Source organism: Nycticebus coucang, chromosome 15 (assembly GCF_027406575.1).
Source record: "Nycticebus coucang isolate mNycCou1 chromosome 15, mNycCou1.pri, whole genome shotgun sequence".
In the NCBI taxonomy this organism is placed as follows: domain Eukaryota; kingdom Metazoa; phylum Chordata; class Mammalia; order Primates; family Lorisidae; genus Nycticebus; species Nycticebus coucang.
Window position 1 is genome coordinate 51,656,629 of NC_069794.1, and position 26,303 is coordinate 51,682,931.

The window sequence follows — 26,303 nt, forward strand, 5'->3', positions numbered from 1 at the left end:
TGGTCAACAAACTTCAAGGAAGTCATTTAAAGAATTATGAGTTTTAATTGTTTGAAAACCTTTTGTTGAAAACTCCTCTATAAGGTCAAGAGAGAATTGTCATCAAAATTTCAGATACTTGCAGAAAGTGTAACAGCAACTTAAAAGAAAACCCTAGAGACATGAGTGAAGCGTGCTTAGAAGTACTGTTATTACCAATTTTCTTGAGGAGACAGAAGAGTATACTGTGTGGAAAGATATAGACATGAAAAACTCTGACTCAAAAGTGATATTGAAAAGATAAACTATAAATATGTAGAAATTTTAGGAACACATTAACCAATTCATTTCACTTACTTTTTCCTTTTAATATAAATACAGTATGATAAACATCTATACCTAAATAAGTTTAACAGGTTCTTTCAAGAAGTATAAAATAAAGATTCTAAGTAATAATAAAGCATTGTATTATAGTTTAAATGGCAGTAGTTTTTCTTTCTTAATGGTACATAAAATAATGGCATTTTTTTATGATCCACAGTATCTTAGATTTGATGAAATACAGTATTTCTGCATATTCTATCATTGTACCTTTCCTTTAGTATTTTATTTATTTATTTTAAATCTATTAGCTGTAAGCTTCTTAAAAGCCAGGTGATGTCACATATCTGTCGATGTAGACAGATATATTATCTCTCTGCACAGAGTACAGTGTCTGTATATAGGAGGTTTTTATAAATAGTTGTTAAAATGAACTGAACGAAATTTGTAAAGCAGATCAGGACCTGGCAAAACCAGTCTTAAAAAGATCAAACGGGTCAGGAGCAGACGCAGATCAAATGTGCTCCAGATACAAAATGTTGGCTAACACCTCACATTTAGTCTTTGTTGAGAGTGGCATAGAGTCTATTTTCTCCACACTCAGAATATATGATCTATGACTGGCCCCTGGGTTGGGGGGTGGTGGTGTGTCCACGTGTAATAAGGACAGTGGTTCAAATGGGAGAGGAGCTGAAACCAGGGATCCCGTGTGAGTGGCTGTGTGGCCATCTGGTCCACACCCATAGTGGTCTGGGACTAAGGAAGAAGAAGGGGTAGTTCTGAGAGAGGCTGGGCTCATATTAATGTATGAGGTCAGACAAATAAGTTCACAAACTCATCATAAAATAGTGCTACATACATTCTTGCTGAATATCACTTTTGGTCACCTTTGAAGTAATCCCCTTGGGAAGCTATGCACAAATGCCAGTGCCTAGTCCATCCTTCAAAGCACTTTTTCTAAGACAAGTTCACACACTTAATTGTCTGAACTTGATGTCTGATCTCCAATTTTTTTTTTTTTTTTTTTACTTCTTTGCCCTTCTCCACATTTTAAATTGACCTCCAGGGTTTTTCATCGTAAGTTCAAATTAAGAGAAGAGGCAATTTTTGGTATTTTGTAGACATATACATTTAAATAAAAAACTGCTATATCATTCTTTTAAAAGTATCCAATGGGATCCAGATACCATAATGACTTAATATTAGCTATTATTCATTAAAAAATATGATTAAGGTCTTCTTTAAATTTGGAAAAGTTGACAACTTTTCTTGTCTCCTTGAACTTCGGTTTTCAATTTCGGAAAAGTATAGTATTACTAAAAAGATTCTATTAAGACTTACCAAAGGACAATTAATTGTGCCTTTTTTAAATTTAGAGGCATCTATTTACCCAAACCCAATATGCACTCAGAAAGGATAGGGAAAATAAAACATTGTCAATTTTACTTCACTTTTAGCAGAATAATATGTTTGATAAAATACTTTTATTTTATCATGTGGTTTCAACTGTTTTTCACTTAAAGCTTAGAGGAGGAAATTTAGCTCATTAATGGTCAACAGACAGCATATGGGGAAAAATAATAGAATATGTGGGTAAAATTATAAGTCACCACAAAACTAGGCATTAAAATCACAGCAAACCTTAGGTAAATGTATATGCATAGGATATACAGTGTGTGTGTTTGTTTAAGGTATAATTAAATAATACTCAGTTATAAATATAACCATTATTTTAGTTAAAAACCTAGATCAAAATTCCTACATGTGAAACAAAAGAGAAAGATATATAAACTTGTAAAAATGAATTGGTTCAGCAGCTAACATACTTTTATATTTTATTAATAATATAGAGCTAGAATATTAAAGTTTTCATAAAGGGAAGATTAGAATAAATATTGTAAGATATTACTAGGTAAAATAGTTTAACTACTTTATTTTAAAGTAGTTATACATCAAATCCAAAAAGAAATTATATCGAAGTTTATCTGTGAGTTTTATCTAATCTGTCTTAAAATATTTAGAGTACCAGGAACCATTCCACTTCCACTGAAAAGATCAGCATCTCTGAGCCATACTGTTTGGCTGATGCAAAGTGCTTTCCTTAGAATGATGGAAGCTGCTTTTTCCCCAGCTAATAACAAGTCTTAGGGACAAGCATTGAGAATAGCTGAAAAAGAAGTGCTTACATTTAAATACAGAAAAAGAACCATTTTTAGCATTCAGTATTTCCCACAGATGCTCTTTTTACCTTGTTCTCAACAGATTCTTCTTCATAAATAATGAATTCTTCAATAATAAGAGAAGAGGTAAAGTCATTAAAAAATTATCATTATTCCCACTTTTTTCCACTTGTATTTTTATTACCCTTAACCGCACTTTATTGTATATCTGAATTTAGAACATCCAAACAGGGACCCACATTTCTCTCTTTTTTTATAACTCAAATTTCTCATTTTGAATGCTCAGCTTCATCCGCATGGGAACGAGTACATAAAAAAAAACGGACAACAGGAAGCCTTAAGAACTTGTACTGTCTTGAGTAGTCATGAAAGGAAGGTGCCTTTACTTTTGAAACATTTTTGGCACCCTGACAATTTTTTTTTTTTTTATTGTTGGGGATTCATTGAGGGTACAATAAGCCAGGTTACACTGATTGCAATTGTTAAGTAAAGTCCCTCTTGCAATCATGTCTTGCCCCCATAAAGTCTGACACACACCAAGGCCCCAACCCCCTCCCTCCTTCCCTTCTTCTGTTTCCCCCCCCATAACCTTAATTGTCATTAATTGTCCTCATATCAAAATTGAGTACATAGGATTCATGCTTCTCCATTCTTGTGATGCTTTACTAAGAATAATGTCTTCCACGTCCATCCACGTAAATACAAAGCATGTAAAGTCTCCATTTTTTTTAATGGCTGAATAGTATTCCATGGTATACATATACCAAAGCTTGTTAATCCATTCCTAGGTTGGTGGGCATTTAGGCTGTTTCCACATTTTGGCGATTGTAAATTGAGCTGCAATAAACAGTCTAGTACAAGAGTCCTTATGATAAAAGGATTTTTTTCCTTCTGGGTAGATGCCCAGTAATGGGATTGCAGGATCGAATGGGAGGTCTAGCTTGAGCGCTTTGAGGTTTCTCCATATTTCCTTCCATAAAGGTTGAACTAGTTTGCAGTCCCACCAGCAGTGTAAATGTGTTCCCTTCTCTCCACATCCACGCCAGCATCTGCAGTTTGAGATTTTGTGATGTGGGCCGTTCTCACTGAGGTTAGATGATATCTCAGGGTTGTTTTGATTTGCATTTCTCTAATATATAGAGATGATGAACATTTTTTCATGTGTTTGTTAGCCATTCATCTGTCATCTTTAGAGAAAGTTCTATTCATGTCTCTTGCCCATTGATATATGGGATTGTTGGCTTTTTTCATGTGGATTAATTTGAGTTCTCTATACATCCTAGTTATCAAGCTTTTGTCTGATTGAAAATATGCAAATATCCTTTCCCATTGTGTAGGTTGTCTCTTTGCTTTGGTTATTGTCTCCTTAGCTGTACAGAAGCTTTTCAGTTTAATGAAGTCCCATTTGTTTATTGTTGTTGTTGTTGCAATTGCCATGGCAGTCTTCTTCATGAAGTCTTTCCCCAGGCCAATATCTTTCAGTGTTTTTCCTAAGCTTTCTTGGAGGATTTTTATTGTTTCATGCCTTAAATTTAAGTCCTTTATCCATCTTGAATCAATTTTTGTGAGTGGGGAAAGGTGTGGGTCCAGTTTCAGTCTTTTACATGTAGACATCCAGTTCTCCCAACACCATTTATTGAATAGAGAGTCTTTCCCCCAAGGTATGTTCTTGTTTGGTTTATCAAAGATTAGGTGGTTGTAAAATGTTAGTTTCATTTCTTGGTTTTCAATTCGATTCCAAGGGTCTATGTCTCTGTTTTTGAGCCAGTACCATGCTGTCTTGAGCACTATGGCTTTGTAGTACAGACTAAAATCTGGTATGCTGATGCCCCCAGCTTTATTTTTGTTACAGAGAACTGCCTTAGCTATATGGGGTTTTTTCTGGTTCCATACAAAACGCAGAATCATTTTTTCCAAATCTTGAAAGTACGATGTTGGTATTTTGATAGGAATGGCATTGTATAGGTAGATTGCTTTGGGAAGTGTAGACATTTTAACAATGTTGATTCTTCCCATCCATGAGCATGGTATGTTCTTCCATTTGTTAATATCGTCCGCTATTTCCTTTCTGAGGATTTCATAGTTTTGTTTATAGAGGTCCTTCACCTCCTTCGTTAGGTACCTTCCTAGGTATTTCATTTTCTTTGAGACTATGGTGAAGGGAGTTGTGTCCTTAATTAGCTTCTCATCTTGACTGTTATTGGTGTACACAAAGGCTACTGACTTGTGGATATTGATTTTATATCCTGAAACATTACTGTATTTTTTGATGACTTCTAGGAGTCTTGTGGTTGAGTCTTTGGGGTTCTCTAAGTATAAGATCATGTTGTCAGCAAAGAGGGAGAGTTTGACCTCCTCTGCTCCCATTTGGATTCCCTTTATTTCCTTGTCTTGCCTAATTGTATTGGCTAGAACTTCCAGCACTACGTTGAATAGTAAAGGTGACAGAGGACAACCTTGTCTGGTTCCAGTTCTAAGAGGAAAAGCTTTCAGTTTTACTCCATTCAGTAAAATATTGGCTGTGGGTTTGTCATAGATAGCTTCAATCAGTTTTAGAAATGTGCCACCTATGCCTATACTCTTCAGTGTTCTAATTAGAAAAGGATGCTGGATTTTATCAAATGCTTTTTCTGCATCTATTGAGAGGATCATGTGATCTTTATTTTTGCCTCTGTTAATATGGTGGATAACGTTTTTAGACTTGTGTATGTTAAACCAGCCTTGCATCCCTGGGATGAAGCCTACTTGATCATGATGAATGACTTTTTTGATGATAAGCTGTAATCTATTGGCTAGGATTTTGTTGAGAATTTTTGCGTCTATGTTCATGAGTGAGATTGGTCTGAAATTCTCCTTTTTGTTTGGGTCTTTTCCTGGTTTTGGTATCAGAGTGATGTTTGCTTCATAGAATGTGTTGGGGAAGATCCTTCTTCCTCAATTTTTTGGAATAATTTCTGCAGTACAGGAATAAGCTCTTCCTTGAAGGTTTGATAGAATTCTGGAGTGAAGCCATCTGGACCAGGGCATTTTTTGGTTGGAAGATTTTTTATTGTTTCTTTGATCTCAGTGCTTGAAATTGGTCTGTTCAGGAGCTCTATTTCTTCCTGGCTGAGTCTAGGGAGAGGGTGTGATTCCAAATATTGATCCATTTCTTTCACATTGTCAAATTTCTGGGCATAGAGTTTCTGGTAGTATTCAGAGATGATCTCTTGAATCTCTGTGGGATCAGTTGTTATTTCCCCTGTATCATTTCTGATTGAGGTTACTAGAGATTTGACTTTTCTATTCCTCGTTAGTCTGGCCAATGGTTTATCTATTTTATTTATTTTTTCAAAAAACCAACTCCTTGTTTCATTAATTTTCTGAATGATTCTTTTGTTTTCAATTTCATTGATCTCTGATTTGATTTTTGATTTTGGATATTTCTTTTCTTCTACTGAGTTTAGGTTTAGATTGTTCTTCTTTTTCCAATTCCATAAGATCTCTTGTGAGGTTGTTGATGTGCTCTCTTTCTGTTTTTCAAATGTAGGCATCTAAAGTGATGAATTTTCCTCTCAAAACTGCTTTTGCAGTATCCCACAGGTTTTGGTAGTTTGTGTCTTCATTGTTGTTATGCTCAAGGAAGTTAATGATTTCCTGTTTTATTTCTTCCTTCACCCATCTGTTATTCAACAGAAGATTGTTTAATTTCCATGCCTTTGGGTGGAGTTGAGCATTTTTGTTAGAGTTGAGTTCCACCTTTAGTGCCTTATGGTCTGAGAAGATACAAGGTAAAATTTCAATTCTTTTGATTCTGTTGATATTTGTTTTGTGTCCCAGGATGTGATCAATTTTGGAGAATGTTCCGTGGGGTGATGAAAAGAATGTATATTCTTTATCTTTGGGATGGAGTGTTCTATATGTGTCTATCAAGCACAGTTGTTCTAGGTCTCATTTAAGTCTCTTATATCCTTGTTTAATTTCTGTTTAGAGGATCTGTCCAGCTCTATAAGAGGAGTGTTAAGGTCCCCTGTGATGATGGTATTATCAGATATCATATTGCTCAGACTGAGTAATGTCTGTTTGAAGAATCTGGGAGCATTTAAATTGGGTGCATAGATATTTAGAATTGAAATGTCTTCTTGTTGTATTTTTCCCTTGACCAATATAAAGTGACCATCTTTGTCTTTTTTGACTTTAGTTGCTTTAAATTCACATGTATCTGAAAATAAGATTGCAACTCCTCTTTTCTTCTGAATGCCATTTGCCTGAAAATTTGTCTTCCAACCCTTGACTTGGAGTTTTAATTTGTCTTTTGAAGCCAGGTGTGTTTCTTGCAGACAGCAAATGGATGGCTTGTGTTTTTTAATCCAGTCAACCAATCTATGTCTCTTCTTTGGGGAATTCAAGCCATTAACATTTATTGAGATAATTGATAAGTGTGGTAGTATTCTATTCGTCTTATTTTGTGAGAGTCCATTGCTTAGTTTTATCTTTTGCATCAGTGTGGAGGTTTGGTTCTGTCCTTTAATTTCTGAGTTCTTACTTTGCTGCTGATCCATTGTGGTGGTCAGTGTGCAGAACAGGTTGAAATTTTTCCTGTAGAGCTGGTCTTGTTGTGGCGAATTTCCTTAATGTTTGTATATCCATAAATGATTTGATTTCTCCGCCAATTTTGAAGCTTAGCTTAGCAGGGTACAGAATTCTGGGCTGGAAATTGTTCTGTTTAAGTAGATTAAAGGTAGATGACCATTGTCTTCTTGCTTGGAAAGTTTCATTAGAGAAGTCTGCGTTCAATCTGATGGATTTGCCCCTATAGGTCAACTGGCGCTTACTCCTGGCAGCTTGCAGAATCTTTTCTTTTGTCTTGACTTTGGACAGGTTCATCACAATGTGTCTTGGAGAAGCTCGGTTAGAGTTGAGGCAACCTGGGGTGCGATATCCCTCTGAAAGCAGTGTGTCAGAATCTTTGATGATATTTGGGAAATTTTCTTTTATAATATTCTCTAGTATGGCTTCCATTCCTCTGGGGCATTCTTCTTCCCCTTCTGGAATTCCTATAACTCGTATGTTGCAACGCTTCATAAAGTCCCATAATTCTGACATTGAACGTTCTGCTTTCTCTCTCTTCTTTTCTGCCTCTTTTACTATCTGAGTTATCTCAAAAACTTTGTCTTCTACCTCTGAAATTCTTTATTCTGCATGGTCTAACCTGTTGCTGATACTTTCCATTGCATCTTTAAGTTCCCTGATTGACTGTTTCATTTCCTTCAGCTCTGCTATATCCTTTTTATATTCTTCATATCATTCATCTCTGATTTGATTCTGTTTTTGGATTTCCTTTTGGCTATTTTCCACTTTATTAGCAGTTTCCTTCATTGTTTCCATCATTTCTTTCATTGTTTTCAACTTGTGTATTCTAAATTCCCTTTCTGTCATTCCTAACATTTCTGTATAGGTGGAATCCTCTGCAGTAGCTACCTCATGGTCCCTTGGCGGGGTTGTTCTGGACTGGTTCTTCATGTTGCCTGGAGTTTTGTGCTGATTCTTCCTCATGGGTGATTTCTTTTATCTGTTTCCTTGCCAAATTTTCCTTTCACTTCCTCTTGCTCTTTAAGTTCTCGTGCCTGTGAAGTTGCGGGCGGGTTTAGACGGATTGAACACATGCGACCACTTGCCAGTTGTCCACTGTTTTAGTCCTCCTCTTGGGGTCCAGAAGTCTCTTGCTGACTCCCTGTATCCTCTCAGGGGTGATGATAGGCAGATCCCACCAGCCAGAAATGCCTGGAGTCCTATATCCCCAGACTCACGGTGCCCAGATGCAAGGAAGCTGTTACTCGGCTGCCATCTTGCTCCGCTTGTGTTGCTGATACTTTCCATTGCATCTTTAAGTTCCCTAATTGACTGTTTCAGTTCCTTCAGCTCTACTATATCCTTTTTATATTCTTCATATCGTTCATCTCTGATTTGATTCTGTTTTTGAATTTCCTTTTGGTTATTTTCCACTTTATTAGCAGTTTCCTTCATTGTTTCCATCATTTCTTTCATTGTTTTCAAAATGTGTATTCTAAATTCCCTTTCTGTCCTTCCTAACATTTCTTTATAGGTGGAATCCTCTGCAGTAGCTACCTCATGGTCCCTTGGCGGTGTTGTTCTGGACTGGTTCTTCATGTTGTCTGGAGTTTTCTGCTGATTCTTCCTCATGAGTGATTTCTTTTATCTGTTTCCTTGCCCTAATTTTCCTTTCACTTCCTCTTGCTCTTTAAGTTCTCGTGCCTGTGGACTAAGGGTTTCAGGATCAGAAGGGTGAGAAGGTTGAAGAACAAAAAAGGGATGATAGAAAGGAGGACCGAGTGATAAGAAAAACAAAGAAAAATAGAGAAAGGAGAGGGGGTGGGTAAAAGGAATATTGACAAAAAGAAGAGAGGCACAGAAAGAGGGAGACAGAGCAATATAGGTATACTGTATGGTACTTTGATACAACCTTAAAAAAAAACCCCACCTTCTGGGGGTGCCCAGTGGGGTGGTTCCCTTGAGGTCAGCAGCTCTTTGCTAACCTGATCCGACACAGTACCCCACCTCCACCAAGTAGAGAGGAAAGACAAAAATGCTATAAATCAAACCAAAACAAGCAAACAGAAAACTTTATGGGATAAAATTGGGTGGAAAACCAAATAATAGCTGTAGAAACACTAGCAAAAATGAAGTTCTAATTATTGAAATAGGCATCAATGGGAAATTATAATTAAACTAGAAAAATTGGGAAAGAAAAAGGATCTTTATGGAAAAGGTTGAACTTAAAAAACAAAACAACATCAACAACATCAAAATAAACAAAAAAACCCAACCAAACCAAAGGAAAAAAAAAAAAAAGCAGAACCAAAAACAAAGCAGTATGTATATGTTATTGAATATTGTCTGGGCAACATGTGGTCTTCTGGGGTATGAGATGTTAATCACAGTTCTGATACCACGGGAGGCTGCTAATTTCTCAAACCCCAGTAGGTAGACACCCTAAATCTCTCTTCAGCCCACTTAAAAGGCACTTTGAACTTGTTCACTTGCTGAGCAGAAGCTTTCCCAGGAAAGTGCTTGTTGCTGGAATCATTGCTGAAGTGGCTATCCACTTACCCAGTGTGCCAAAACTGGTCTCCCTCTGCCCCCAAGGGTTAGGGCTCCAAGGCGGCTCAGACCCCGCCCTTAGGCTACTTGGTTGTTGGGTTACCAGCTCCCACCCAATTCTAGGTCTGCGACCCTGATGGCCGAGCTTGCCGTGGCAGATGGCTCACAATGGCTCCCTGTGACCCAGAGCCAAACAATATTAGCTCCGTCTGGCTCAGCAGCTCAGACTGGGGCCCCAGACAAAGGCCAAAGTTCTCCGCACTCCTGCTCAGGCTCTCCCCAAGGCAGTTCAACTGAGTGCCAAGTCCAAAGACACCAAAACAGTTCACAGGTAAGGCCTTTCTGATTTGCAGTCTCGCTGCTACTGAACTTACAGTTGTGGGCGGGTTTAGACGGATTGAACACACGCAACCACTTGCCGGTTTTCCACTGTTTTGGTCCTCCTCTTGGGGTCCAGAAGTCTCTCGCTGACTCCCTGTATCCATGCAGGGGTGATGATAGGTAGATCCCACCAGCCAGAGATGCCCGGAGTTCTGTCTCCCCAGACTCACGGTGCCCAGATGCCGGTACCCTGACAATTTTTACAGAGGGATGGAGGATTAAACAATGGCTCATTCTTGGTAAAGTAATAAAAAGGGCTGTTGTCAAACACAGGTATATACTCAGGCAAATCTTGTTTAGGAAAGGGCACAGATGGAGTTTGGGAATCTAGAAACTGATGCTCTGAAAACCATGGGAATTTTCTTACCACTTGGAAAGTCTTTCTGAATTCCCAGGGCTGTGAGTACCCCAGTTTGATCATCACTACACCAACCATTACTGCAGCATAAGGACCGTGGAGGCAGGAGAGGGAACAAATGAGCATGGAGGGGCACTGAGGTGATACCTGCTCAGCCATAGCACCAGCACAGGTATGAGTTGTGAGTGGCACCAGATGACTCGCTGCCTTTCAAAATTTAGAGTTGCCTTATTTTCATATTGGTTAAAATAATACATATTCCCTTTCCGCACGCACTTGCTGATTTCTGAAATTGTAATTCTCTTTATTAAGTTACATGGGGGTAATTATCCCATTGACAGAGTTTTAAAAATGAGCTAGAAGGGTACCAGGGTCACTAACTGGATTAATTAAATCAAACAATGAAGCTCTCTCAGGGCTAAAAATATCGCACTGGCTCCTTTTCTCATGTGACTATTTCAAATTTTGTTGATCACACTGGCATTTGTGAGGAAAAGAGACAAAAGATCTTGCAGGTGGCTTGTCCAGCAGTTAGAAACTCTACAAGATTTTTGCAACGGAAATTAAGACTGTTGGGTAGGGTTCACCAACACTGTATAAATCTCAGACTGGAAGCTGACCGCACAACATGCTTGAGAAGGGAAGATTGAATTGATACCATCATTGTTTCTGAAAAGTCATGGTAGAAATAATTTCATATGTCAGAATAACAGGCATTTTATCAGCCTTCCAGATCTCCCAATCCCCACTTGTTAGCTCGAACCAGGCCCAGTGTGGTTAGTTTTCAAATTGACATTTCTGTCTGCCCTGGATGAATCCCTCTGAAGCAGGAAATAAGATGGAATACTGGATGCTTTTGTTTAAAACATGCCTGAGCCTATGTTTACAATTTTATTGGGTTCTTCATTAAAAATGTCTTTGAATAAACAATAATTTATCCCAGAGAGCAAGACAATAGAAATTGTGCTTCTTTTCACATGTTATTCCTAAGTAAATTGATTCTAATCACTAAATCTACAAATTTAATTTTTTTTTTTGAGACAGATTCTCACCCTGTCACCCTCAGTAGAGTGCTGTAGTGTCACAGCTCACAGCAACCTCAAACTTTTATGTTTAAGCAATTTTCTTGCCTCAGCCTCCCAAATAGCTGGGACTACAGATGCCCACCACAATGCCTGGCTGTTTTTTGGTTGCAGTTGTTTAGTTGGCCTGGGCCAGGTTCAAACCCACCACCCTCAGTGTATGTGGCTGGCACCATAACCACTATGCTACGGGTGCCGAGCCTATAAATTTAAATTTATTTTATTTATCTTTTCTCAGTAAGTCCAAAGTTGTTATGAGTTTGCAATGTAGGATTTATAGAGATCTCTTTTGATGAATTTAACATAAAACACCAAGAAGGTTTATAACAATTGTAATTGCTAATGGGGAGGCAGGCTGGGCAAGGTTGCTCATGTCTATAATCTTAGCACTCTGGGAGGCCAAGGTGAGTGGATTGCTTGAGGTCAGAAGTTCAAGAGCAGGCTGAGGAAGAGTAAGACCCTGTCTCTACTAAAAATAGTAAAAGTTAGCTGGGTGTTGTCGTGGGCACCTGTAGTCCCAGATTCTTGGGAGGCTGAGGCAGGAGGATTGCTTGAGTCCAAGGGTTTGAGGTGCCATGGCACTCTAGCCTGAGGAAGAGAGTGGGACTCTGTGTCAAAAAAAAAAAAAAAACGAAAACAAAACAAAACTGTATTAGTAATGAGGAAGGAAAAAAGTAGAACAGAAGATAGTTTCTCAGTGTTTAGAGACCTTAAATTTATTGTTTCCATTGCAAAGTCTATTAGTCACCCCTGACAAGAAACTGCAATTTCAGGTATTTGCAGTTGCCTAACCCTTCAGAGCTATTCTCTGTAGGTTCTTTATCCGGACTGGCTGCTGGAGGCTGTGGCTGTTTTATATTCATTATTTGATTAAAGACTCGACAACTTTATTAAGGAGATGTTGTCCTCATTTTGCAGCTGGGAGGTTCAGAGAGGGAAGTGCTTTGCCATGAGCTACAGTTGTAGTCACTGTTAGAGTTGGGACTGACCTAGATCTGCTCAGCTCTGCAGGACACACCCTCCTCACTACATTATTCTCAGCCCAGCATGCAGCAAAGGCACAGAGCAAACAAATGGAATGCAGACAAAGGTTCTCAGGAGCTGGCTGACAGTTTGTGTCAAACAGGGCCAGAGCAGGCAAATCTCCTCCGGAAAGATTCCCCAACTCCCTGCTGAGCAGCAAGCCCCCAGTGATCCCGAGAGTGTTGATTTGTAGAAGAGGCTTGAACTCTTAAGTCAGATTCACTGTCCCAGCGCAGTGCCTCCTGTCCATCCCCTTAGAGGTCAGCCTTGACTTGATTCCCTCAAGGAAACCTTCTCTGATATCCCTCTGAAATGGGTTATCAGATCATGACACTTAGCACATTGTGTTTATCTGTGATCCCGATTAGACTGTGAGATTCGGAAATGCATTGTTTACTGTTTTCTCAGCACTTAGCAAAACGTCTGGGACTCAAATATTTGTGGAACACAAGACTATCACTAGCTCTCTGAGTGACTTGGGGAAGCAAGATGCTTTTGGGTCTCAGTTTCTCTTAAATGAAAACTGAGATTTCCTAAATGATCTCTAGGATCATTTCAGATGTAGTATTCTATGATATTAGCTGCAAGCCATGTATCCTTCCGGAAGGTATTTGACCTCCTCCTTCTACATTCCAGGAACTTTTTTCATTCTTATTTATGCAGGAGAGGAAAGGGATTGTCTTGTTGTCCTTATTTCTCAGGCCCCAGAATGCATGCTCAATATATATCCACTGAGTGGATAGATCTTTCATCTCCAATAACCAGTGTGCAAAGACAACAAATTCTACTTCATCAGCACGATCACATGGCCTTATAAAGGCAGAATTCTACAACTGGCTCTGAAACAAAGTCAAAATGTTTCATTGCTGCCTTCACTTACAGTTGTTCAGTTAGAGAGTATGGGAAAAGGCTTAGTTCGACACTGAGACAAAAATGTAGGTCTTAACTGACTTTCCATATTCCATGCACATCTCACAGCTGAGGATATCTGAGATCCCTGGAAGTGGATCTGTCCTGCATCCCTTGGGCAGGGAGTGGCATAGCTGGAACTAGGTCTCAGGCTTCCGACTCTTAGTCCAGTGCGTTTTTAATCTCCTGTGTTGCTTTTGATAAGTCAATGATCTTCACTCATCAGGACTAACATCCTGAAAATCCAAATCATTGATTACAAGCAAGAATGGTTTACTACAACCCATCAGCAATACTTGAAACAACAATGGCAGATACACCCTGTTGCTCAACAGTCACCATGATGCTGCTGAGAGGGTGGTGTGATCACTGGGACTCAGCTCACACAACACTCTTGTTTAAGACTACTGAAATTCCTACTGGGATCTAGGAATTTCCTGCTTCTCTTTACCTTTTTCAGGAGGAACGCTGAACTATCGTGTTCTATTAATCAGTATATCTATGTATTTTTCTCTCCAGATTGTCAGTTTCCTCAGGGCAGTGACAATGAATATTTGTTTTTGAAAATCCAGACCTCTCACAGGGACCGTCATGCTGGGACACTCACCCATTGATGCTGAATAAATGAAAGGGCCTCATAACTGGAGTGACTTGTCTAGATTAAGTTAGCAGTGAGAGAAGTTGAATAAGCATTTTATTATTTGAAACAAAATAAAACCTTAACTCTGCCAGTGACAGGCCACCCAGAAATGCCAGTTTACCTTGCTGTGAGGGGCCTCCTCCAGGCTTGCTGAATACGACTCCCTGAGACTGCAGTTTCTCATTTGCTTCAGTGCTGTGGACCCAATCATTCCTGCTCCATCAATTGCCAAGCTGCTTCCCTTTTAATGCAGCATAACAAACTATTTTAATAATGCATTTGTTGTACAATGAGGTCCTCTTAAATCTGGTTCTGATGGTCATTTGGAAGCACAATGGGCTTATGTTCTTCACATTTTATTGTTGAAGAAAAACTAAATCTGAATATTTCCCTATCGTTGTGATAAATTTCCATCATGGACCCCCATGTGAATAGCACAATTTAGCCAATGGCCTCTTATAGATAATAGACCAATAGATCAGCATTAAACAGGCTGAGTCCATGCATCTATTAAAATCATCAAATACAAAGTCCTCCTGGTCACATAAATATAAATGAAAGCTTGATTGTATCACAGTCTGCAGGAGTACAGTGCTTGTGATGATAGCCGGCATGCCAGCAAGATCTATTGATTATTAAAGACAGGTATGAATTTTCCAGCAGTCTCTAGAGTTTGTACTCTTTATTTTTCTCTTGTTGCCCACATTTTGTAAAATCCATATTGTTCCCTCATCTGTCCTACAAAGGGGAGGGATCTTAAGAGGCCAGGGCAGTGCCTTGGATAGCCACCCAAGGTCTAGTGTAAGAAAAATGTGTTCTCCCCTTGTCCTGCCATGTGACGGCACTGGCACTGTGTACTCAGCACAAGAGACTGCTGTGGCCCTCAGTGGGGTGGCCTTAGGGAGGGTCCTGGGCAGCCTGAGGGGAAGTCTACACCACTGCACTAATTCTGACACCAGCTAGACTGCAGATGGCTTTCCTTTGGATTTTTCCAAGAAAGCTCCTAGGTTTTTCAGGATTCCTGGTCATTTCATCTCCCAACCCAATGCAAACTTTAGAGGAGAGTGAATCTTTGAGTGAGGTAGGAAAAATTGGGGAGGTATACAACAGGTGACATGGGTGGAAAGGATAGCTTAGAATGTTTTCTTCCCTACAGTCTCAGCAAGGGATTATTCTGGACATTAGTATCTCCAAAATTTCTACATATTAAATTGAACCATGTGAAGTTGATGACAATTGTTCTTGACATATAAGAAGGATGACTTAATATAATTTAACCTAATAGAAGGACTTAGGTCAGAGGTGGGGACTCAGTAGGGCTGCTTGAAAGCTTCTTTCCCACAATCCATGGTTTTATTACTTTTAAAACTGTATTGTTATGTGGATTATTTGAGGGAAACACTAATTAAGATTACCGGGGATGGGGTGGATCTCAAACCCTCTCTGTAGCTATCCTTTGACACCCCTTTCTAGGCTTAATAGAGAAAGAATAATTGAGTAAATGGCCCTGACGCATTCATCAAAAATTCACATCAGTTCACACTGCTCTTACACACAGCCTCTCCCCATCCTTTCTTCCTTGGATCTTCCTATCTTTTATTTGCTAATGACCTGAAGAAGATGAGAAGAGAGGATTCACCAGGAATTAAAAAATCCACCCCCCAAATATATCAGCTGTAAATAGAGTAAAAATTCAGTGGGGCAGAGGCAGGCGTATGCATCGCAAGCAGTGATGTCACCAGTATAAGCGCTTACAGGAGCAATTTTTCAATATAAAAGAATGTGGTTTGAAAATCAAAGAAAACATACTTTGGGCACTCCAAACAGACTGCATGTGCAAGGCACTGGTGAGCAGTTGCTGCCCACTCGCTGGACTTTCTCCAACCACTCTCTATTTCTGGGGCTCAGGTGTGTGTGTGTGTGTGCGTGTATGTGTGTGCTGTAGTTACAAAGACTACGAGGACGTTTATTGGTATAAAAAGCTCGTTGTGAGTCCCCTTTCTTTATTTCACTTCTCTAATACTTCCGCTTCCAAGCTTCAGCCTTGCATATCAACCCAAGCCCTAGTCTCTTAGAAGGAAGAGGTCTTCCCCCCTCACCCCTGAGTGCTGTGTTTGCAGCTCAACAAGGCCACCCAAGACCCTCTGTGGGGTTGTCCTGGGATGCTAAAGCTTTTTATTCTGTAATTTAATTCCTCTGCAAAATCTATGTATCCCTAGCAAGGGTGGCACGTTGCCTTTTTCATTTCCTAAATGAAACCTTTTTCAAGGTTTTTTCTTTCCTCTCTCTTCTTGCTTTGTCTACTCCCACTGCCTGATTTCAGTCTCTCATCACTTCATCTCAGACTTCTGCAATTACCTCCTAATAGTGTTTCTGCATGCAGAAGGGGCAGGATGGTTGCTAATATAAGAAGCTGACCATCGCTCTGCTTTCAAAATCCTTTCTCCACAGAATCAGGTCATCATTACATTCAGGAGCCCTGGTCCCACCACCCATGGAAGAATCCTGTCTTTTTATTGCCCTTCACACTTGTCATTTGCCATGGACAGCACAGTGCTCCACACCTCCTCCCTGAACTCAGGCTGTCTCTTTTGCCCAGAATGATGTTCTCCAAGTGAGGCCCACACGGTACTTGTACATAGTCACAGCAATGGTGAATTGTGCTTGCATTCATTGACTCGTTTATTATTCTTTCCCTCTCTGCTGTGTTGGAATGGACAGAAGGTTAACTAACTGCAGGTAACACTGACCTTACTTCTACTTCAGGAGGAATACTAAGTTTCAATAAGTGGGACTATGCACTGTGGCAGAAAGGGACAAAAAGGTTTCGACTTGGATTAATTGTCTGATATTATTGAATAGGGATGAGGTTTATTTTATTTTTATTTATTTATTTATTTATTTTGAGACAGAGTCTCACTATGTCACCCTTGGTAGAGTGCCATGGCATCACAGCTCACAGCAACCTCAAACTCTTGGGCTTAAGTAATTCTCTTGCCTCAGCCTCCCAAGGAGCTGGGATGATAGGTGCCCCCACAATGCCTGGCTATTTTTTTCCTTGTTGTAGTTGTCATTGTTGTTTAGCCCAGGCCGGGTTCAAACCCCGCACCCTTGGTGTATATTGCTGGTGCCGTAACCACTATGCTACAGGTGCCAAGCCTAGGGATGAGTTTTTAACTTGAGATCCATGGACCTGTGTATCAATATGTTTCATCCTAGGGAGAAAGCCTATAGTTTTATTTAAATTCTTAATATGGTCCAAGACCTAGAAAAAGATTAAGGACCACTACCTCCAGAGAAAGGGGTGTTTGTGTGCGTGTGTATTTTCCAACCATACCTTTTCTATTCTCAGAAAAGTCCTTCCTTTTTAGACCATTACTAGTCACATACTACTCTCAATAAATTGCTTTTCTTTTGTACATTCTGATTTATTACTCAAAAAAATATTAACTGAAATTTTAAACCATTTCCTATTTTTTTCAATGAAACCATATTATTAGTAAAAACAGATGTTTGACAGTCTATGGAAAACATTTATAGCTGGGCTTCAAAGTTCTGAAAGATGTCAGATTATAGCAGTGCTTACTTTTATCACAGATCTATTAATAAAGATTAAAGGAACAAAACAAAATTTGTCTACACAAGTTAAAAAAGGTGGTAAACCAACAGTAGTAAATATAAGAAAATATCTAAAAGGGTCAAAATCTGTACTTACATCTATTCTTAAAAATACACACTTAAATCTAAAACAATAAAGTATGCAGACAGATTAAAAGCCTATCAGTTGCTTGGTTAAAATGTAACTATCTAATCAGACTAGGGATGTGAAAGATTTTTATTTTGAAAGATAAATGATCTTAGAGATTGAAACTGAGAGAATTTGTAAGGATTGTATGGGGGGATTTGCAAACACTTCTCCTGATACCTAAATACATAAATTTTTGCAGTGAAAGATCAAAACTAGAACTCTTAAAGACAAATGAGAAAGATTGATGCTTTTTAATGCTAGGAAGAATAATTTAATGTAATATTCTCAAGCTTTTTGTTCTTTCTGCATGTGCCAAGTTATCTATGATATAGTCTGTCTGAGGGAAACTGGGAAAAATGTGGCTCTGGGAAATATTGGTAGGGATTGGGCTTTCTTCCATTTGGATGAAGAGATAGTTGAAGCTATGAAAATGATGAAGAGAGTGCAAGGTGAAGGAACAGAAAGAATCAGTGGGAAAGAAAGGAAGAGAGAGTAAAAAAAGAACAGCAGAAGAAAAAAGGCATGAGAGAGAGAGACTTAGAGACAGCTATGACTTTGGCCTTACAGAACCCTGTGTGTGGGCTGGAATGTCTTGCTTTTGATTGCTGTGTGATTCTCAGGAATCTTGAGAATGGCCTTGATTCCCCTAAACTTCCAGGAGAAGTATAAAGAAAAAAATGGGATAGAGGCAAGATCCCAAAGCTTATCTAGTTGAGAAATGACAGACAATTGCTGTTCATAGGCCCAAACTAAAGCCAGAGCTCATGGGGCAAAGAACTTATTTCACAGCAGAAGACGCAAGCTGATGTGCTCACACCATGGGACTCACTGGTCCCTACTGTGAAGGACCATCCAGAAGCAGGGGGACTAATAATGGTGAGATTGCCCGATTGAAGACTAACTCACAATTCTGGTTGGGTAATAGCCCTTTGTGCAGACTGTGTGCATCATGTTCTACAAGATGTAGGTTTGATTTGCCCCAGTGATCAATATCTCATTCTCCTTCCTCCATAGCAGGAACACAGGGTCCTGAAACCAAAGGGCAGATGTGGGAGTGGCATATCCCCCTATAACTCTTAGCCAGTGCTGCTGTAACAAAATACCAAAAACTGGGTGGCTTAACAACAAATGAAATTTATTTCTACAGTTCTGGGGGATGAAAAGATTATGATGCTATTGTGTCAAGTGGTTGAGTTCTGGTGAGGGTCTTCTTCCAGTTAGTTAGACAGCTAACCTTTTCTTACTCTTCACATGGAGGGGGAAAAAAGCTCAAGCTAGTTTTACAACCAAATTACTCCAACAGTCTTTATTTTCTTTCCTTGTATCTTTGGAATCTCTTGGTTTAAGGATGTTAATAACCAGTAGAGACATGTCTTTCTTAAGAAATGCAACAGTATTGGAAGCTGCGATTGTTACCTGGCAATCTAGCATTCTTCTTGTTTCTGTAAAACAGGCAAAAATAAAGATTTCATGTACTCTTAGGTGACTGATCCTTGTAATCAATGGAAAATAGGGTTTCTGTTGCAACATGGAGACAGGGAGAATTCTAGATGAAACATGAAACCAAAGGAATTATCTATGCTGTTCCCTAGTTTTTTCTTATTTGATGATAAAGGTAAAAAAAAAACTACAGCAACATCATACAGGCAAGATTGCTGAGAGTTTATATATTTTCGGGATAAGATTTGGGTTTTCCCATCAGGTAAAGAGCCCTGAGCAGTTGAGGTGCTGGCTAATGACAATGGGAAGATGTAGAAGAGCAAGGAAATAAAAATTACTGTAACCTTGTGGCTATTATCATATATTTATACATTCTAACTTTTTCTCCACTCTTGTTACCTTTCGTATTTCATTTAGAGTAAGTAAAGTTTACCTAAGTGTCCACAGCTTATAGACAGTCCTGATAGAATCATGAAAGATGTAGAACAGGGCCAGGCTGACTCAGAGATCTTAGATTGGACCTGGAGGCAATTTGTCTTCCTTTTGGTAGCTGGTTCCTATAAGGGTGGGATTCCCAGGTTCCCAGCCTCGGACCGGCACCAGTTGGTGGGCTGTTAGGAACTGGGCCACACAACAGGAGGTGTGTGGAAGGCCAGCGAGCAAAGCTCCATCAGTATTTACAGCCACTCCCCATGGCTAGTATCACTGCCTGAGCTCCACCTCCTGTCAGATAAGGTGGGGCATTAGATTCTCAGGAGCCAGAACCCTACTGTAAACTACACATGTGAGGGGTCTAGGATTGCATGCTCCCTATGAGAATCTAACACCTGATGATCTGAGGTGGAGCTGAGGTGGTGACACTGGTGCTGAGACCAACTAGTTGCAAGAAAACAAGCTCAGGACTCCCACTGATTATGATGGACTGTGCAATTATTTCATTATGTGTTATAATGTAATAATGATAAAAAGAAAGTACACAATAAATGCAATGCACTTGTGTAATTCCCAAAACATCCTCCTCATTCCCCTCATCCCGGTCATCTATGAAATCTGTCCCAGATGCCAAAAAGGTTGGGGATTGCTGTTATGAGAGATATATTAGGTGGCAGTATTTTGTGTTCCATAGTTGCTAAATCTGTTGCTGCTTAATTTTAAAGATGAAAAATGTATGTATATGTTTAGCAGCCAAATCCTCTTGTGGACATTGGTCATGTTATTCATAAAAAAAAAAAAACCTCTTTAAACATATCTGAGTTTATTCTTAAGGAATGACTCTGGAAGGGCCCCTAGACAGAATCAGGGTTGGACGGGTTGCTGGAGGAACGAACCACTAGTTCACAAAGTTGGAACTTTCAGCCCCACCGCCTACTGCATGGGAGATGGAACTAATCACCAGTGGCCAATAATTTAGTCAGTTGTGTCTATTTAAGGAAGCCTCCATTAAAATCTTAATAATAGGGTTAGGAAAGCTCTTGGTGTGGTAAGCACATCCACGTTGGGTTGCTCACTTCAAACTCCTGGGGGACAGAAGCTCATGTACTCGGGAGCCTCTGGGCCTCACCCTATGTGCTTCTTCATCTGGCTGTTGGTTTGCATGCTTTATAATAACCTTTATTATAGACCGGTAAATGTAAGTAAAGTGTTTCCTTGAGTTCTGTGAGTCATCAGGGCAAATTATTAAACCTAACGAGGGAACTTGGAAACCTGTGATTTGTAGTCAAGTCTAATGGGAAAAGGTGGGTAACCTGGGGACCATTATTTGTGACTGGCATCTTCACGTGGGGGGCAGTCTTGTGGGACTGAGCTCTTAACCTGTCGGCCTGTACTAACTCTGAGTAGTTAATACTTGTATCAGAATTGAATTAAGTTGTAGGACACCAGTTTGTGTCCACAGAGACCTGGAGAATTTCTTGGTGTGGAAAACACAACATTTGGTGTGGGTTAATGTTAATAGAGTAACAGGTTTTTCCTTTAGTTCTATCCTGTGATTCTTTTAACTACCCAGAAAAGATGGGAGTAGAATGTGTTAGATATGTGAGCAGGTTACTACTGCTTTGGAAGTTCATTGCTGGCAGAGTGTATCAATATTCACTGAACGGATTTGTTTATCCCCAGTACACCTGCTGTGGTGATGGATAAGCTACTTGCCATTACTGGGCAATCAATTCCTAGAGGACATCGGGAACTTGGGTCAGAGCTCTTTCTTAAGTATTTCCTATTATGTATACAACTAGAGTCTTTTCCACTCCTCCTTTCCAAGGCTGGAAGGAAAGATTGTAGGATTCATAAGTCTTCATGCTTTGTAACACATTCCTTTGGCTTTGAAAGCTGAGCCCACAGATTCTCAGCTTAAGGTCCCCAGGGACGTTTGTTGGTGGGGATCTTTGTTTTTGCTTCCTCTGGCTTTTTACTCACAGTGGGTTGATGCTTTCTCTTAAACTGCCTCACAGTCCTTCTCACTACTCTTCCTCTTCCCTACAGAAAGGAAGGTTCTAGAAAAATGCTCCTTCCAACTACTTCTTAGATCTAATTAGCTTTTGTGTCTGGAAAACAAATTTCCTGATATTTCTGAAATAATACCATTCTTAACAACATTATTTCTGGTTACAAGCCTTTTCCTAGGCTAAATAATTGCTCTTATTCAAAATGTTTGTACGTTTTAAATAAATGTAGATTTTTTTTGTCTTGAAATTATAAATATTTATTCCCATTAACCATTTTATTTGCATTATCTTTGGCAAATCTCAGTTCAACTTTGTTCTCTGTTCTCAGACTTTTCCAGGTTGAATACAGGGCTCCAGATTAGACATGCTCTTCTAAGTTCAATTCCGTAGGGAGAATTTTTTTCTCTCCATGAAGCAGTGTCTTCGCATTTACCCTAAAATAGTTCCCTTTGGGGGGGAGGAGGAGGTGGCTTTCATGTAACATCACAAAATATGCCTGTTCTGTATCACTTGCAGATGTTTCTTATCTTTCTCACTTTTCTCTTTCTCTGTGTTTGTAACCATCAGGAGTTTATTTATTACTATGTTGTCTTTACTGGTATTAGCAACAGCTCTTAATTTAGCATCATCTGCAAACTTCATTTAAGTACCATTTGCTGTCTCTGCAAAATCATTAATAAGGATTAATTATCTTGGAACAGTCCTACAAACACTTCTTCATCTTCAGGAAAAAAATAAAGAGGTAGAGAAAGTTTTCTCTGATACTAAAATATTGAAACCTCCTTGTTCCCTTGATCTTCAAGGCCCCCCCCCCCACATGTCTGCTGAAAGGCAGTCCACCTCCTAAACACAGACCAGCCACGTGCTGCTCCTTGTGATGTTCTCACTGTGTTAAAATGAGTTTTCTTAAATTAAAAAAAAAAGAAAGGTTCCTGGCTTGTGTTAAATCAATGGGGAAAATGTCAAATAATGATGAAAAATTGAAATGTTGGTGTTTTGGAAGTCAGGCAAAAAACTGAAGAAGAGAGTTTATCTCAAAATACTGATTTTGAGAGAATTTTATTTTCTTGGGTGACAGATGTGGGTAGAAAGCTTCCAGGAGAAAGGAAGAAAGGAAGGGAAGGGAGACATTCATTTATTTTAGCTGTGATTTGAGTGAAATTTATTTTTTTCCCTCTTTCTCTCTTTTTTAAGCTGTTCTGCTCAGAGCTCCCTGCATTATTCCCCACTATTGAGTGGTCTAGGTTTGGGTAATAAACAAATGCTCTCCAAGCTTTATGAAAGTTTCTTCCAGATTCTTTATTTTATTTTATTTTGAGACAGAGTTTTGCTGTCACCCTCGGTAGAGTGCTGTGGCATCCCATCTCACAGCAACCTCAAACTCTTGGACTCAAGTGATTCTCTTGCCTTAGTCTCCCAAGTAGCTGGGACTACAGGAACCCACCACAATGTCCGGCTATTTTTTGTTGCAGTTGTGATTGTTGGTTAGCTGGCCCGGGCTGGGTTCGAACTCGCCAACTTCGATGTATGTGGCTGGCGCTGTAACCACTGTGCTATGGGTGCCAAGCCAGATTCTTTATTTTAAATTATAGGCAAACTTTGTAGGTACACCAGCTAAATAAGTAATCTCTTTCACGTTTTCCTGTGGCCATTCTCTTTTCTTTTGTATTCTAGAGAAATTCATACATGGAGATATCACTTAGGTGGAGGCTGTCTGACCTTTTCAACTCTCTAAAATCGAACCAATAAGTAGGCACTAAGAAGGAAAGATAAATCTCTGAGACTTCAGAACAGATAGCCCTTGCACTGAAGTACATTGGTTCTGATTTGATGCACAATTCTAGCAATTTGGTGGCAGGAGAATTTTCAGAGGTGATTATTTGTGGTTTGTTTGCTGTATTTCCCCTACTCCCTCATTCGAAGTAGGTGGAAAATTTGCAGTGTGGATAGCAGAACCTTTTTGAAGGCTAAAACATTTTCTGTCATTTGTAGTATTACTCTGGATTTTAGCCTTTCACAATATTTCTCTGAATATTGCTGACGGAAAGAAGAATGGTTTGCCCAAAACTGGGAAGATCAAAAAAGAGCAATTATTTAGCCTAGGAAAAGGCTTGTAACCAGAAATTATGTTGTTAAGTATGGTATTATTTCAGAAATATCAGGAGATTTGTTTTCCAGACACAAAAGCTAATTAGATCTAAGAATTAGTTGGAAGGAGCATTTTTCTAGAACCTTCCTTTTGGTGGGGAAGAGGAAGAGTAGTGAGAAGGATTATGAGGCAGTTTAAGAGAAAGTGTTAGCCCACTATGATCTGCAGGGCTCGAGGGACATGTTCTGTGACCATGCCAGGGTAGGGGTGGGAATCGGTGGCAGAAAGATCCAGAGGTAAGGTGTGTGTCATGCATCTGAATAACAAATACTCCCGTGGTCTGTGCTCTCTAGAGCCCAGTTGGGCATTTGCAGGAACCAGGCCCCTGGTGTGTACTGACAAATGAGAACCACAGGGGCTCAGTAGAAGACCTTCCTGCATCCTTGGAAGAGAAGTGTCCAGTAATGCCCAGGGTTGAATTTCTTGTCAGAAACTGCACAAGGCTTGGAGTCAAAATTTAAAAGATTTGAGAGGGTAAAGGAATATGATTACTTCTTCCCATCTATATTTGTGGTCTGAGTTTATTTTTGCTATAGTTGACTATCTAGTTGCTCAATTAGCAGTAAACTAAAGAGCTGACTGGTTTACTAACTCTTACAGTGAGATTCCACTCCTGAAATGAGGGGGAAAATACACTTATACATTTTGGGAATAGTCAGTAAAGGATCCCTGGACACACATTGTGTTCTAGGCAAATGTGGAAGATTATTGTCCCCAACTATCCCCTTTCTCCTTCTTCCTTTAATTCATAGAGCAAATTGCCTCCCACTATATTTCCTAGCCTCTGTGTTGCTATGTGACTACATTTTGGCTAATGGGATAGGAACAGAAGTGACATGAGCAACTTTTGCTACACACCCTTAAAAATAAAGGTGCTTGAATTTGTTGCTCTCTTTCCCTCTTCCTGGAGAGTAGAACAGGGATGTGACAACCACCTCAGCTTTGATCATGCAGGAAATAAAAATAACCTGGAGGAATGCTGGGTCCCAAGATGAAAGAAATTTTTTCCATGAATGACCTTGTGAAGTGGAACTACTCAACAAGTCCAGACAGCCAGGTGATTACATGAGAGAGAAATGAGTCTCTGTCTTATTTCAGCTGTTGTCTATTTTGTGTCTCTTTGTTACAGCAGCTTAGCATTTGCCCTAACTCATAAAACAGATACCAATCTTTGCTTTTTGTATTATAGTAAACCTTCATTGAAACGTAAACATTAATGCTAATATCCTCTTTTGAAGAAGCATAGATTGATTCTGTGGTGCATTTTACAAGGGGACATGTAGAATATAAATGTCTTAACACAATAACTGAGAAAATGCCAGAAAGGCTATGGTAACCAGTGTGATGAAAATATGTCAAATGATATATAAAACCAGTGTATGGTGCCCCATGATTGTATTAATGTACACAGCTGTGATTTAATAATAAATAAAAATAAATAATTTTTTCAAAAGAACCATGGAATACTATTCAGCTATTAAAAAAAATGTGGACTTTACATTCTTCATTTTAACCTGGATGGAAGTGGAAGACATTATTCTTAGTAAAGCATCACAAGAATGGAGAAGCATGAATCCTATGTACTCAATTTTGATATGAGGGCAATTAATGACAATCAAGGTTATGGGGGGGAGGAAAAGCAGAGAGAGGGAAGGAGGGAGAGGGGTGGGGCCTTGGTGTGTGTCACACCTTCTGGGGGTAAGACATGATTGCAAGAGGGACTTTACCTACCAAATGCAATCAGTGTAACTGGCTTATTGTACCCTCAATGAATCCCCAACAATAAAAAAAAAAAAAAACTGGAAAAAAAATATTTTTTTCAAAAGAAATATTTGGTGTTTAAATCTCAGGCAATACCATATACATAAACACACAGCTTTGTACTTGAATTTTACATTTAACATACAATGAGCCTCTCCCTTCTCCCCGCCCCCTCCCAATGCCACAAAATGTTCTTTGGAAACATTCTTTAGAATGATATGACATCTGGATATCCATAATTTATTAATAAATCTCATGTTGTTAGGTATTTAAATCACTTCCGAGTTTTCATTTTATTTGTAGTGCTGCCATGAATACTTTGGTACATAAATCTTTGTATTCATTTTTCATATTTTCCTAAGAATGGCATCTTAGCAGGAGAATATATATCACTTTGCTTCTGTTTGTTAACCACTCAATAGCCATCCTCAAACTACTCCAATACCAAAACTTTTCCTTACATACTCCAAAGAAAAAATAATCTAAAAAGAGGCTTTATCTACATTTTCCCTGTGATCAGATGTGTTCTTTTCTCTCTAATATGGCCTTTGGGGCCTTCCTCAATTAGCCCACAATTCACCTTTTACCATGTCTTTAAATACACCTGCATATGGACACTGCTCCAGTTCAAAGACTCTGTCCTACTCTTTAAACACACTTTAATATTTCCTACCTTCCCATGTAGTCAAACTATACCAATGCTCAAAGATGATATATCTTAACATTCACTTCTCTATTTAGAACAGCGGTTCTCAACCTGTGGGTGGCAACCCCTTTGTGATAATGA